Raw genomic sequence first — 13006 nt, 5'->3', positions numbered from 1 at the left:
CACTGGGTGCCAGGCTCATCCCTGTGGATTTTGTGAGCTGTGTTTCACGGCTGGCACCTCGAGGAACTGATAGTTCTTAACTCGGTGAGAACTAGGCCCCTGTTGGCTTCGCGTTGAGGACCCACAGCTGTCCTGGGAGCTAAGGTGGGAAGAAAACAGAAGGCAGGGAACTTCATCAGAATAGAATTCCCAGAGACCTCTCCACTGAGCCTGAGATTTTTCTGGTTGGTTCTGGAAGGTTAGAAACCCTACACTTGAAAACAGACTAAAGCTTCAATGATACACTTTCTTGGTATTATCTGTACCCCCCTAGAGCTCCCCCAAACCTCCACTTCCCCCAAGTACCAAAGACTCATACTAAAACCCTCAGCAGACTCATCTGTCAAACCTCAAAATTCTAGTTTGCATGAATTTGCCTCAGGAAACGAGATATTTATCACCCAGGACCAACCAAAAGAAGGAATGCTGTGGCCATGGTGTTTCAGATGACAGAGTAGAATGACCCGGACGGGTGGCGGTGCCTGCCAAGGGCCTTGCCCCTTTGGGCCAGTTCCCGACTCGCTTTTCTTTGATGTCAACCATGTGATCTGCACTCTGAGACCAACCCATGACAGCAGCCTGTACGTTCCGGGGTTCCAATTGCTCGGATTACTGTTGGTTTGAGGCCCCGGGGCTGCTTGCGTCCACCTGGGGTCTGACCCCTGGGATCTGAGCAGACGGTGGAGAGAAAGGTCAGGTACACTGTGGAGATCGAGGCTTGCCTTCACCCTAAGAGCCTCAAGAGAGTAGCCGCGACTGGAGCAGAGCCACAGAGCCCTGGGCCCACCTCTCCCACACCCAGCCAGATACCAGGGCAGCTGAGATAGAAAGGATAGAAAACAGGGCAGCCCATGAGCACTGCAGGCGGGCTGTCGATTTCTGGCCTTTCTTTCCCTCTTCTCCCTCGCCCCCCTCCCCCCCACAGCTCCTCTTCCCTGGGCTTTTGTTGTTTTGGGTCAGCCCTGGGGCTTGAACTTGGGGCCTGGGTGCTGAGCTTTCATGCTCAAGGCTAGCACTCCACCATTTGAGCCACAGCTCCATTTCTGGATTTTTCTGTGAGTAGTTAGGATTATAAGAGTGAGCCACCAGCGCCTGGCCCCCTCGGGTATTTTGAGTCAACCATACTGCCAAGCCCTGGCTTTCTATCATAAAGAAGCACATCACACACACACACACACACACACACACACACACACACACACACACACACACACACACACACACACACACACACACACACCTTCAAAAACAAAAGACCATCCTTCCTCTTTTATGTGTGTTCACCTGAGGTCATTAACAGGAGGCAAGGTCTCCGTGCCATGAGCTATCAATCAAATATTCTTATGGTTTTACGACTGTGAGCTGCTCAGAAAAATTCAATCATAAAACCTCAGTCTATTATAAAGTTGAAAGTCCTTTAGCCAGCTGTACTTTATGAACAAAGCTATCTCTAGTGCTCCTAGAAAGCATTTTCTGATTAAAAAAAAATGCATGCCTTATAAAAAGAGGATGCCAGGTGCTGGTGGCTCATGCCTGTCATCCTAGCTACTCAGGAGGCTGAGACGTGAGGATCGCAGTTCAGAGCCAGCCCGGGCAGGAAAGTCCATGAGACTCTGATCTTCAATGAACTTCCAAAAAAAAGTGTTAGCTGTGGTTCAAGTAGTAGGGCACCAGCCTTGAGCGAAAAAGCTAAGGGATAGTGCCTAGGCCCTGAGTTCAAGCCTAATACCAGCACAGAAAGAGAAAGAGAAACAGACAGAGAGAGACAGAGACAGAGACAGATACAGAGAGATAGAGACAGGGAGATAGAGACAGAGAGACAGAGACACAGACAGACAGAGTGTTAGAGACACTTTCCTAATAATTTAACCCTTCATCCTATCTACCCACCATTTTAATAAAATGCCATTTGTCTTTATAGAAACCACATGACAGGGTACATGCATGAGACACAGAACACACATGCATGCACACTTGTACACACACATACAAGAGTCAAATCAGCCAACTAGAAAAGAAATAAGATGAGGAAAGACACACAGCCTCAAGCTTCTGGTGACCCGGTAGCCAAGTTCCCAACAGTCAAAGCTGTGTAATCATTTTATAACCCATAAATCCACACACAACACAAAAGACTCCTTTCTCTCTGCAGATGCCATCACACACACACACCCATCCACCATGAACATACTCCCTCAGAACTCAATGCCAAAAGGAGCATCTGAATGTAATGAACAGAAGGTGTAGGCCCCACACTGACCGCACAGGGGAGGGGTGAAGCAAACAAAGAATGTTGCCAGGTACAGCAGCTCACACCTGTAATCCCAACTACTCAAGAGCTATTGAAATCTGAGGACTATAGTTTGAAGCCAACCTGGGCAGGAGAGTCCGTGAGACTCATTTCCAGTTAACCCACCAAAAAGTCAGCTGTGGGGGTATGACTCAAGCGGTAGAGTGCTAGCCCAGAGCAAAGAAACCTCCAAGAATCCAAGGCCTAGGATCGGCACCAGAAGTAAGAATGTCTTTGAGGTTGAGCAGCACAAGTGGACTGACTCTTCACCAGGAGAGGGGCCTGCATCCCTTGCCAACTCCCTAAACCATTCTGACCATCAAGTCTTAGGCCTGGCCCCGGGTGTGGACATCCTGTGACCCCTGGGGGGTAGGGGTGGGGTCGGAATCCACGGTGTGGCCACACGGCCCCGCACTGCTTTCAGAACCCTGCCATTTTCTAGAGCCCTCGCCGTGGACGAGGTGTGTTCAGATGTGGGTGCTCCCCGGGAATTGAGGGGCCACAGTTCAACGGCCTCAGGTCCGGGATAGGGTCCCCCCCCAAGAATCCAGCAAGGCACAAAAATGGATTCTAAAGATCACCCCAGGGGAGGGGGAAATGACTTCCAAATCTCCAGAGGTACCCCACCATCACCACCACCCCATCATGCGCCCACCCCTACACCCCAACAGAACCAAGGCCCACACCTAGCAACTGCTATCTTTAGCTTTATCTGGGCATCTAGGAATGCTTCAAAGGGAAAGGAGAGAAAGCAATTACAAAATTAAACAAAAAAAAGGGGGGGAGAAACATCTTTATGGGTTTTTTTTTGTCGGTCGTGGGGCCTGAACTCTGGGCCTGGGCGCTGTCCCTCAGCTCTTCAGCTCAAGGCGAGCACTCTACCACTTGAGTCACAGTGCCACTTCTGGCTTTTTCTGCTTATGGGGTGCTGAGGAATCGAACCCAAGGCCTCATGCATGTGAGGCAAGCGCTCTACATTGAGCCACCTTCCCAGCCCCCCTTACAGTTTTGTTTTGCAGATCAAAGTCTGGCTCCTAGATTTCCACAAGTTTTCCCAACTAACACAGCATGGGTTATTTCTTAAGCGGGGAGTCAGATCTCAGCTCTATCACGAGTCCACCAGCCAGCTGTCTTTCAGATGGACTTTTTTTCCCTCTAAGCTTTAACTTTCCCACTTGTCCTATGAGGGTGCTCTATAAAGAAGCTGCGTGCTTGTGGCACATGCCTGTCATCCTAGCTACTCAAAGTCTGAGGATAATGCTTCAAAACCAGTCTAGGCAGAAAAGACAAAAAAGAAAAAAAAAAAACAAAAAACCCAGAAGTGGAACTGTAACTCAAGTGGTAGAGCACCATGAACAAAAAAGCTAGAGGAGAGAGTCCAGGTCCAAAGTCCAAGCTCTAGTACCAGCGCGCGCGTGCGTGCACACACACAAACACACATAATTCAGGATTGCTTTGAGAAAGTTACGCCCTTTAGTCCTTTCCCCAGAAGGTACATGCTCTTTATTTTTAAGTAAATTAGATATTAATTTCAACATACTGCTGGATTTTGCACTTGCCCGATCACTTTGCAATAATGTCTTGCTATAAAAACACATACAGGGCTGGGAAGGTGGCTCAGTGGTAGAGCGCTTGCCTTACATGCATGAGGCCCTGGGTTCGATTCCTCAGCACCACATAAGCAAAAAGAAAAAAGCCGGAAGTGGCGCTGTGGCTCAAGTGGTAGAGCGCTAGCCTTGAGCTGAAGAGCTGAGGGACAGCGCCCAGGCCCAGAGTTCAGGCCCCACGACTGGGACCCCCCCCCCAAAAAAAAGAACCACATACACACAAGAAGATAATTGCTAGGCGCTGATGGTTCATACCTGTCATCCTAGCTACTTAAGAGGCTGAGCCCAGAGGATCATGGTTCAAAGCCAGCCTGGACAGGAAAGTCTGTGAGACTCTTATTTCCAATGGACACCAGGAAACTGGAAGTGGCATTGCTGCTCAACATGGTAGAGTACTAGCCTTGAGCAAAAGAGTTCAGGGACAGTGCACAGGCTGAGTTCAAGTCCCGTGACTGACAAAAAAAGAGAATAATCCTTTTACCAGGTCATCCCTTCCTTTCCATTCTGTCAACCATCTTAGGTTCTTTGTGGGGGGGGGCAAAGTGGGGTGCTTGTAATACTGGATTTGAACTCAGGTCCTCTTTTGTGCTTACAGAGGCAGGTGCTCATTACTTCTGAGCCACGCTTCTTTTTTTGCACTGGGTATGTTTTAAGATAAGGTCTTGCTTTCTGCCTTGGTTATTCACTTGGACCTCGACCCACCTATTTTTTGCTTCCCGCCATTGTTGGGAATGACCAGTATGCACCCCTTTACTTCTCCCTGTCATAAGAGCGGGTCCAAAGGAAGATAATAAATCACAGTGCACAACAACAACAACAACAAAGTGCCAGCCAATGACACAACACCAGGAGGCGCGGCTCAATGTGTTTTGATTTGCAAAGCAGCTATTTGCTGCTCTCTTCCAAATAAATATATCCCACAACACCTCTTCCACTGTGTTTTGGGGTTCACAAACAGTGGCTCCTGCCTTGTTTTCGCACATATGTTCTGATTATGACCCTCTTCTTTCAGCATCTCACTTCCTGGCAATGCAGGATACTCTAAATATACTCTGCACCCGCAGACTGGCCAGCCTGCCTGTACCAAGCTAACCAGGGGCCTCTCCAGACTTGTTCTCAACTTTCTCATGGGCAGATCATGGGTGCCTGGTCCCAGCTCTGCACACTCTATTGTGAATGGAGTGGTCACTCCTCTAGTATCTCTGTCCAGGGCAGAGACATTCTCCCATTGGTCACCAAACTTCCTCCTCTGGATGGGTCTCTTCTGATTGGCTCTCAACCCACACAACGTTATGAACTGGTTGGTCCTGATTGGCAAGTCAAATGTGTCTTGGGACCAATGGCCTTAAAAAGTAAGGGTTAGCCAGGTGTCCTGGCCCAAACCTTTAATCTCAGTTTCTCAGGAAGACAGAGTCAGGATGATTGAGAGTTCTGGGCAAGTCTAGGGGACTATTATCAAGAGATTCTTAGCTCAAAAAACAAAATATAGCCGGGTGCCAGTGGCTCACGCCTGTCATCCTAGTTACTCAGGAGGCTGAGATCTGAGGATCATGGTTCCCCAGAGCGGGAAAGTTTGTGAGACTCTTGTCTCCAGTTAACCTACCTAAAATAAATGGAGCTGTGGCTCAATGGAAAAGCACTAGCTTTGAGTGAAGAAGAATCTCAGGCAAAGGACTCAGCATTAAGTTCAAGCCTCAGGACTGGCACAAAACAAAACATGAAAGGGCCTGGGGGCATGGCTCTGGCTTCAGTCCTCAATACTGCAAATAGGAAAAGTAAAGGTGAAGGAAGGGAGCTGGGAGCCAGTATTGGAGAACGGTGCATGACTCCCAGCTTTGACACACACCAGGCTTAAGCAAGTAAATCTCAGTTCCTCCTGGGCCCAAGGAGAGAACAGAGCTACCTCTTGATTCCAGAATCGCTCCTGCCACCGAGCACACCGATATTCACTTATGCAGTACTGGACAGTGTCTGATACCACCTGGGTCACCTAGCTGCCACCTCACTGCTGCGATGAGGTGATGCCCCCATCAGGGAGGGAGGGAGGAAGGAGAGAAGAAGGGAGGGAGGGAAGAAGAAAGGGAGGAAGAAGATAGGGAGGGAGGGAGGGAGGGAGGGAGGAAGGGAGGGAGGGAGGGAGGAAGGAAGGAGGGAGGGAGGGAGGAAGGAAGGAGGGAGGGAGGGAGGAAGGAAGGAGGGAAGGAGAGAGGGAAAGAGAGAGGGAGGGAAGAAGAGAGGAAGGGAGGAAGCGAGGGAGGGAGAAAAAGGCAAGGAAAGGCCAGGCCAGGCCTCTAGGAAAGGACAACACCCTGAGCAACACCCTGTAGTCCTGCCTGGACACACACACAACGAAGAACCTGCTGCATTGCCCAGACAGCAGAGGAGGGAAGGAAGAAGAAAGCTGCATAATACAACCGAATAGACAAATGCCAAGATTACCAGTAAGACATGGCTTTAAAAAAAAAAATCCCTGAAATCAGGAACACAGTTCTGAGGCCCAGCCTGGCCGCTGCGTCACCCAACCTCTCCCCAGCCTCTCCGCTTTCTCCTTTGTAAACCGAAGCAGCTGAACTGGCTGACCTCAAAGGCCGCTCCGGCCCCGCGGCACGCCGACTGTCTATTATTTCTGCCATTAAAACATTTATTAGGGGTGTGAGGGAGGGAGGGGCTCCCCGTATTCCCTTTCCACGCTTCTCAGTCTGAACCTCACTTTTCCTTTTCCTAAACTTTCTCCCCCCCCCGCCCCCATCACAGATGTCACCGTCATCTATAGAGTGTCACTAAAGAAGGCAAAAATCAAGGGGAAGAAGCTCCAAAGTTGTACTTCCGGCCAACCCAACCCCCACCCCAGCCTGGATTTTTTTTTGTGGGGGGGGAAGGGGGGGAGAGCATAGGGCTTATGGTTTCTTCAAGATTTCTGTGTGGCACCAAACCGGCCTCACGCAAGTGAGAGCAAAGAGCCAGAGCAAAGAGCCCTGGGTGTCAGCCGTCAACTCTGTGTGTGTGTGTGTGTGTGTGGTGTGTGTGTAGTGTATGGTGTGTGTATAGTGTATAGTGTGTGTATGGTGTGTGTGCTGTGGGTGTGTAGTGTGGTGTGTAGTGTGTGCTATGTATGTGGTATGTGATGTGTGTAATGTGGTGTGTATGGTGTGTGTGTGGAGTGTGTGTGTGGTATGTGTAGTGTGTGCTGTGTGTAGTGTGGTGTGTGTGTGGTATGTATGTGGTATGTGATGTGTGTAGTGTGGTGTGTGTGTGTGTGTGTGGTATGTGTAGTGTGTGGTGTGTGTGCTGTGTGTGTGTGGTGTGTGTGGTGTGTGTAGTGGTGTGTGTAGTGTGGTGTGTGTAGTGGTGTGTGTAGTGTGGTGTGTGTAGTATGGTGTGCGTGTGTGGTGTGGTGTGGTGTGTGTGTGGGGGGGTGAATAAAGAGGCCTTGAAGCCAGAGCTGGTGGCCCACACCTGTAAGTCCTAGCTCTTCAGGGGGATCAGGGTTCAAAGCCAACCCCCACCCACTCCCCCATCCCCAGGGAAGGGAAGCGCCTCAATTTCTCATCTGCAGCCAACCACACCAAACTGAAAGAAATTGGCATCTGTTTCATGCCACCCCACCCCCTTCCCCCCACCCCCCCTACCCCCACCCACCCCATTACCCTCACCCCAACTCCACCCCACCCACCTAACCCCACCCACCTCACCCCCATCACCCCCACCCCACCTCACACCCCCCAGCTCACACCCCATCACCCCACCCCACCTCACACCCCCCACCTCACACCCATCACCCCCACCCCACCTCACACCCCCCACCTCACACCCCATCACCCCCATACCACACCCCCCCACCACACCCATCACCCCCATACCACACCCTCACACCCCCACCTCACACCCATCACCCCCATACCACACCCCCACCTCACACCCCCCACCTCACACCCATCACCCCACCCCACCTCACACCCCATCACCCCACCCCACCTCACACCCCTCACCTCACACCCATCACCCCCATACCACACCCCCACCTCACACCCCCCACCTCACACCCATCACCCCACCCCACCTCACACCCCCACCTCACACCCCCACCTCACCCCATCACCCCACCCCACCTCACACCCCCCCACCTCACACCCCATCACCCCCATACCACACCCCCCCACCTCACACCCATCACCCCATACCACACCCCCACCTCACACCCATCACCCCCATACCACACCCCCACCTCACACCCCCCACCTCACACCCCCCACCTCACACCCATCACCCCCATACCACACCCCCACCTCACACCCATCACCCCACCCCACCTCACACCCATCACCCCCATACCACACCCCCACCTCACACCCATCACCCCCATACCACACCCCCACCTCACACCCATCACCCCCATACCACACCCCCACCTCACACCCATCACCCCCATACCACACCCCCACCTCATACCCATCACCCCCATACCACACCCCCACCTCACACCCATCACCCCCATACCACACCCCCACCTCACACCCCCATCACCCCCATACCACACCCCCACCTCACACCCCCATCACCCCCATACCACACCCCCACCTCACACCCATCACCCCCATACCACACCCCCACCTCACACCCCCATCACCCCCATACCACACCCCCACCTCACACCCCCATCACCCCCATACCACACCCCCACCTCACACCCATCACCCCCATACCACACCCCCACCTCACACCCATCACCCCACCCCACCTCACACCCCCACCTCACACCCATCACCCCACCTCACACCCATCACCCCACCTCACACCCATCACCCCACCTCACACCCCATCACCCCACCTCACACCCCATCACCCCACCTCATACCCCCACCTCACACCCCACTCCACACACCCCCACACACCTCCACTTCACACCCCACCCCACACACCCCCACACACCCCCACTTCACACCCACCTCACACCCCACCTCACACCCACCTCAAACCCACCCCACACACCCCCACTTCACACCCACTTCACACACCCCCACCTCACACCCACCTCACACCCCCCACTTCACACTCACCTCACACCCACCTCACACCCCACCCCACCCCACCCCCATCCCCACCCCCGGCTCCAGGAAAAGCGTCCGGCCCGGCCGGCCGAGGCGCCCCGGCCCCGGCCCCGACGCGGAGCCCCGGCCGGCGCGGGCGCCGCTCCCGAGTTCGCGCCGGAGCTTCCCGCGGGGCCGGGGCGCACCTCGCGGCTCCCGCCGGGCAGCGCGACCCCTCGGCTTCACCCGGCCCCGCGGGCGCTCCCGCCGGCGCCCGCGCCCGCGCCCCCGAGCCCGGCACCTGCGGCGGCCGCCGTCCCGCAGCTCCGGCTCCTCCGGACCCAGGCAGGCACCTGCCAGTCGCCCCCGGGCTGCGGCCGTCTCCCCAGGCGCTCGCGCCACCGCGCATGCTCCGCAGGCACCCGTTCCGGAGAGCCGGACTCCGCCCTCCGAGCTTTGCCCGCGGCCACCTGCCCGCTGCGCTTGCGCCACCACGCATGCTCGGACCGCACCCGGTCCTCAGAACTGGAGCCACCGGCCAGGTTTTGGCTACAAACGCCCTAGGTAAGTAAGGGCCGGGGGCGGGGGGCGCTTCAGGTGCAGCGCGGCACGGTGGGCGTGGCCACGCCGGGGGGCGTGGCCACGCGGCCGTGGGCGTGGCTACGCCGGCGTCGCTCACGTTCCTCCGCAGCCTTCGCATTCCTCCGCAGCCCGGTCCTCCGCGGCCCCCTCCCCAGCCAGCCCCGCGGTCCCGCCGCCGGCCTGCGGGAGGCGCGGCCCCGCGTCTCTAGGGGAGGCTGCGCCACGCTGCGGTGCGGGCGAACAACTCGAGCGCACCAAAGGCAACTAACTTACTAACGCACGCCCCGGCCACGTGCGTTCCCGAATGTTCTGCCGGGCTGGGGACGGGCTGTCCCCTCTCCTCAGCACCCGGCGAGGTGCCTGACAGCAGCCACAAGCACACCCAGACACGGGCACACAGACACAGAGACACACACCCAGACACGGGCACACACACACAGAGACACACACCCAGACACGGGCACACAGACACAGAGACACACACCCAGACACGGGCACACAGACACGGGCACACACCCAGACACGGGCACACAGACACAGAGACACACACCCAGACACGGGCACACAGACACAGAGACACACACCCAGACACGGGCACACAGACACAGAGACACACACACAGACACGGGCACACAGACACGGGCACACACCCAGACACGGGCACACACACACAGAGACACACACCCAGACACGGGCACACAGACACAGAGACACACACCCAGACACGGGCACACAGACACAGAGACACACACACAGACACGGGCACACAGGCACAGAGACACACACCCAGACACGGGCACACACACACAGACACGGGCACACAGACACGGGCACACACACACACAGACACACGGGCACACAGTCACAGAGACACACACCCAGACACGGGCACACAGTCACAGACACGGGCACACACACCCAGACACGGGCACACAGACACAGAGACACACACCCAGACACGGGCACACAGACACGGGCACACACACACAGACACGGGCACACACACACAGACACGGGCACACACACACACAGACACGGGCACACACACACAGACACAGACACACGGGCACACAGTCACAGAGACACACACCCAGACACGGGCACACAGACACGGGCACACACACACAGACACAGACACACGGGCACACAGACACAGAGACACACACCCAGACACGGGCACACAGTCACAGACACGGGCACACACACCCAGACACGGGCACACAGACACAGAGACACACACCCAGACACGGGCACACAGACACGGGCACACACACACAGACACAGACACACGGGCACACAGTCACAGAGACACACACCCAGACACGGGCACACAGTCACAGACACGGGCACACACACACAGACACGGGCACACAGACACAGAGACACACACCCAGACACGGGCACACAGACACGGGCACACACACACAGACACGGGCACACACACACAGACACGGGCACACACACACACAGACACGGGCACAGACACAGACACACGGGCACACAGTCACAGAGACACACACCCAGACACGGGCACACAGACACGGGCACACACACACAGACACAGACACACGGGCACACAGACACAGAGACACACACCCAGACACGGGCACACAGACACGGGCACACACACACAGACACACGGTCACACAGTCACAGACACGGGCACACAGACACACAGACACACACCCAGACACGGGCACACAGACACAGAGACACACACCCAGACACGGGCACACAGACACGGGCACACAGTCACAGACAGACACACGGGCACACAGACACAGAGACACACACCCAGACACGGGCACACAGACACACAGACACACGGGCACACAGTCACAGACACCGACACGGTCACACAGACACCGAGACACACACCCAGACACGGGCACACACACACACACACAGACACACGGGCACATAGTCACAGACACGGGCACACAGATACACGGACACACAGTCACAGACACATAGACACGGGCACACAGACACACAGACATGGGCACACACATACGCACACACACAGAAATGTGCACACAGTCACACAGACATACACATACACAGACATGCAGATAGACGCACAAAGAGACACATGTGCAGAGACACACACAGACACATGCACACACACAATTCTAGTGACAAGGCTGGAGGAAGAAGGCTACCATTATTTTATTTTAAGAGTTCAAGCACTGGGCGAGCAGTTGACTATGGAAGCAGGCCCGTCATAGGGCATGAGGATTTTCCTCTGCCCTCCCATCTGGAGAAAAGAGTAAACTCGGTATCTTGATCTGATCCCAGATACACTGCAGGAGTCGAGTAAGTGCTCACAAAATACAGTATTTCCCAAGAACTTGGATATACGCATGCTCTGTGACTCAGCCACGCCATCGATAGGTGTTATCCAGGAACTGAAGTATACAATACACAAAGACCCATAGGAGTGCTTATGACATCTTGTTTTTTTTATTATTATACAATAGCTCCAATCAGGAAGAAATCCAATTATCAACAGCTCAAATTATTAAAAAAAAAAAAAGGGGGGGGGACTGGGAAGGTGGCTCAGTGGTAGAGCGCTTGCCTTGCATGCATGAGGCTCTGGGTTTGATTCTTCAGCACCACATAAGCAGAAAAAGCCGCAAGTGGTGCTGTAGCTCAAGTGGTAGAGTGCTAGCCTTGAGCTGAAGAGCTGAGGGACAGCGCCCAGGCCCAGAGTTCAGGTCCCACGGCCAACAAAAAAAAAAAAAAAAAATAGGGCTGGGAAGTGGCTCAGTGGTAGAGCGCTTGCCTTGCATGCATGAGGCCCTGGATTCGATTCCTCAGCACCACATAAGCAAAAAGAAAAAAGCTGGAAGTGGCGCTGTGGCTCAAGTGGTAGAGCGCTAGCCTTGAGCTGAAGAGCTGAGGGACAGCGCTCAGGCCCAGAGTCCAGGCCCCATGACGGGACCCAAAAAAACAAAACAAAACAAAACAAAAAAATAAGTGGGATGCTACCCAGCAATTTTAAATATAGGCCTCAAAATCATTGTACCAGAGAATCAGGGTGCAGGTGACACTGTACACGAAGAAATTCATTCTTTACCTGACTTAAGTAACTACAATCTCCCTGTACATCGATGAAAAATCTAAATATGATACAACCTGATTTGGATGGAAGGCAAAAAAAAAAGTCAGGCTTATAAATTGGCCAGGACCTAGTGGCTCACACTTGCAATTCTAACTACTCAGGAGGCTGAGATCTGAGGATCACAATTCAAAGCCAGCCAGGGCAGACACAAAAACAAGGATCTGCAGAAGCTATAAATCCAAAGTGTTACATGTCTAGAGCCTCCATCTGAAAAAAATCAACCTATCTAAAGATAAGAATTGTACCAGTAATAAAACTTTCCAGAAATAGGTTTGAGATCTGAAATAGCTATTAAAGGACATCATTAGAAACATTCTTAATTACAAAAAAGATTTTT

The 13006-nt window shown here is 54.1% G+C and overlaps 1 protein-coding gene across 3 annotated transcripts in view; it reads right to left on the bottom strand.

Moving 5' to 3' along the window:
- Positions 1–13006, bottom strand: part of Pls1 (plastin 1) — a 64951-nt gene that overhangs the window by 50291 nt on the left and 1654 nt on the right. For 2 of the 3 annotated variants that reach the window (XM_070005568.1, XM_070005571.1), the window contains exon 1: positions 9265–9347. The exons of the other annotated variant lie outside the window; for it this stretch is intronic. The gene's annotated coding sequence lies outside the window, so the exon portion shown is untranslated. Of the gene's footprint in view, positions 1–9264; positions 9348–13006 lie in introns of those variants that run through there. 3 annotated transcript variants of the gene reach the window in all.

The sequence above is a fragment of the Dipodomys merriami genome, unplaced genomic scaffold (assembly GCF_024711535.1).
Source record: "Dipodomys merriami isolate MVZ:Mamm:240054 unplaced genomic scaffold, mDipMer1.0.p SCAF_68, whole genome shotgun sequence".
NCBI classification, from domain to species: Eukaryota; Metazoa; Chordata; class Mammalia; order Rodentia; family Heteromyidae; genus Dipodomys; species Dipodomys merriami.
Note: the sequence above shows the minus strand (reverse complement) of the source record. Positions and strands in the feature narration are given on the sequence as shown.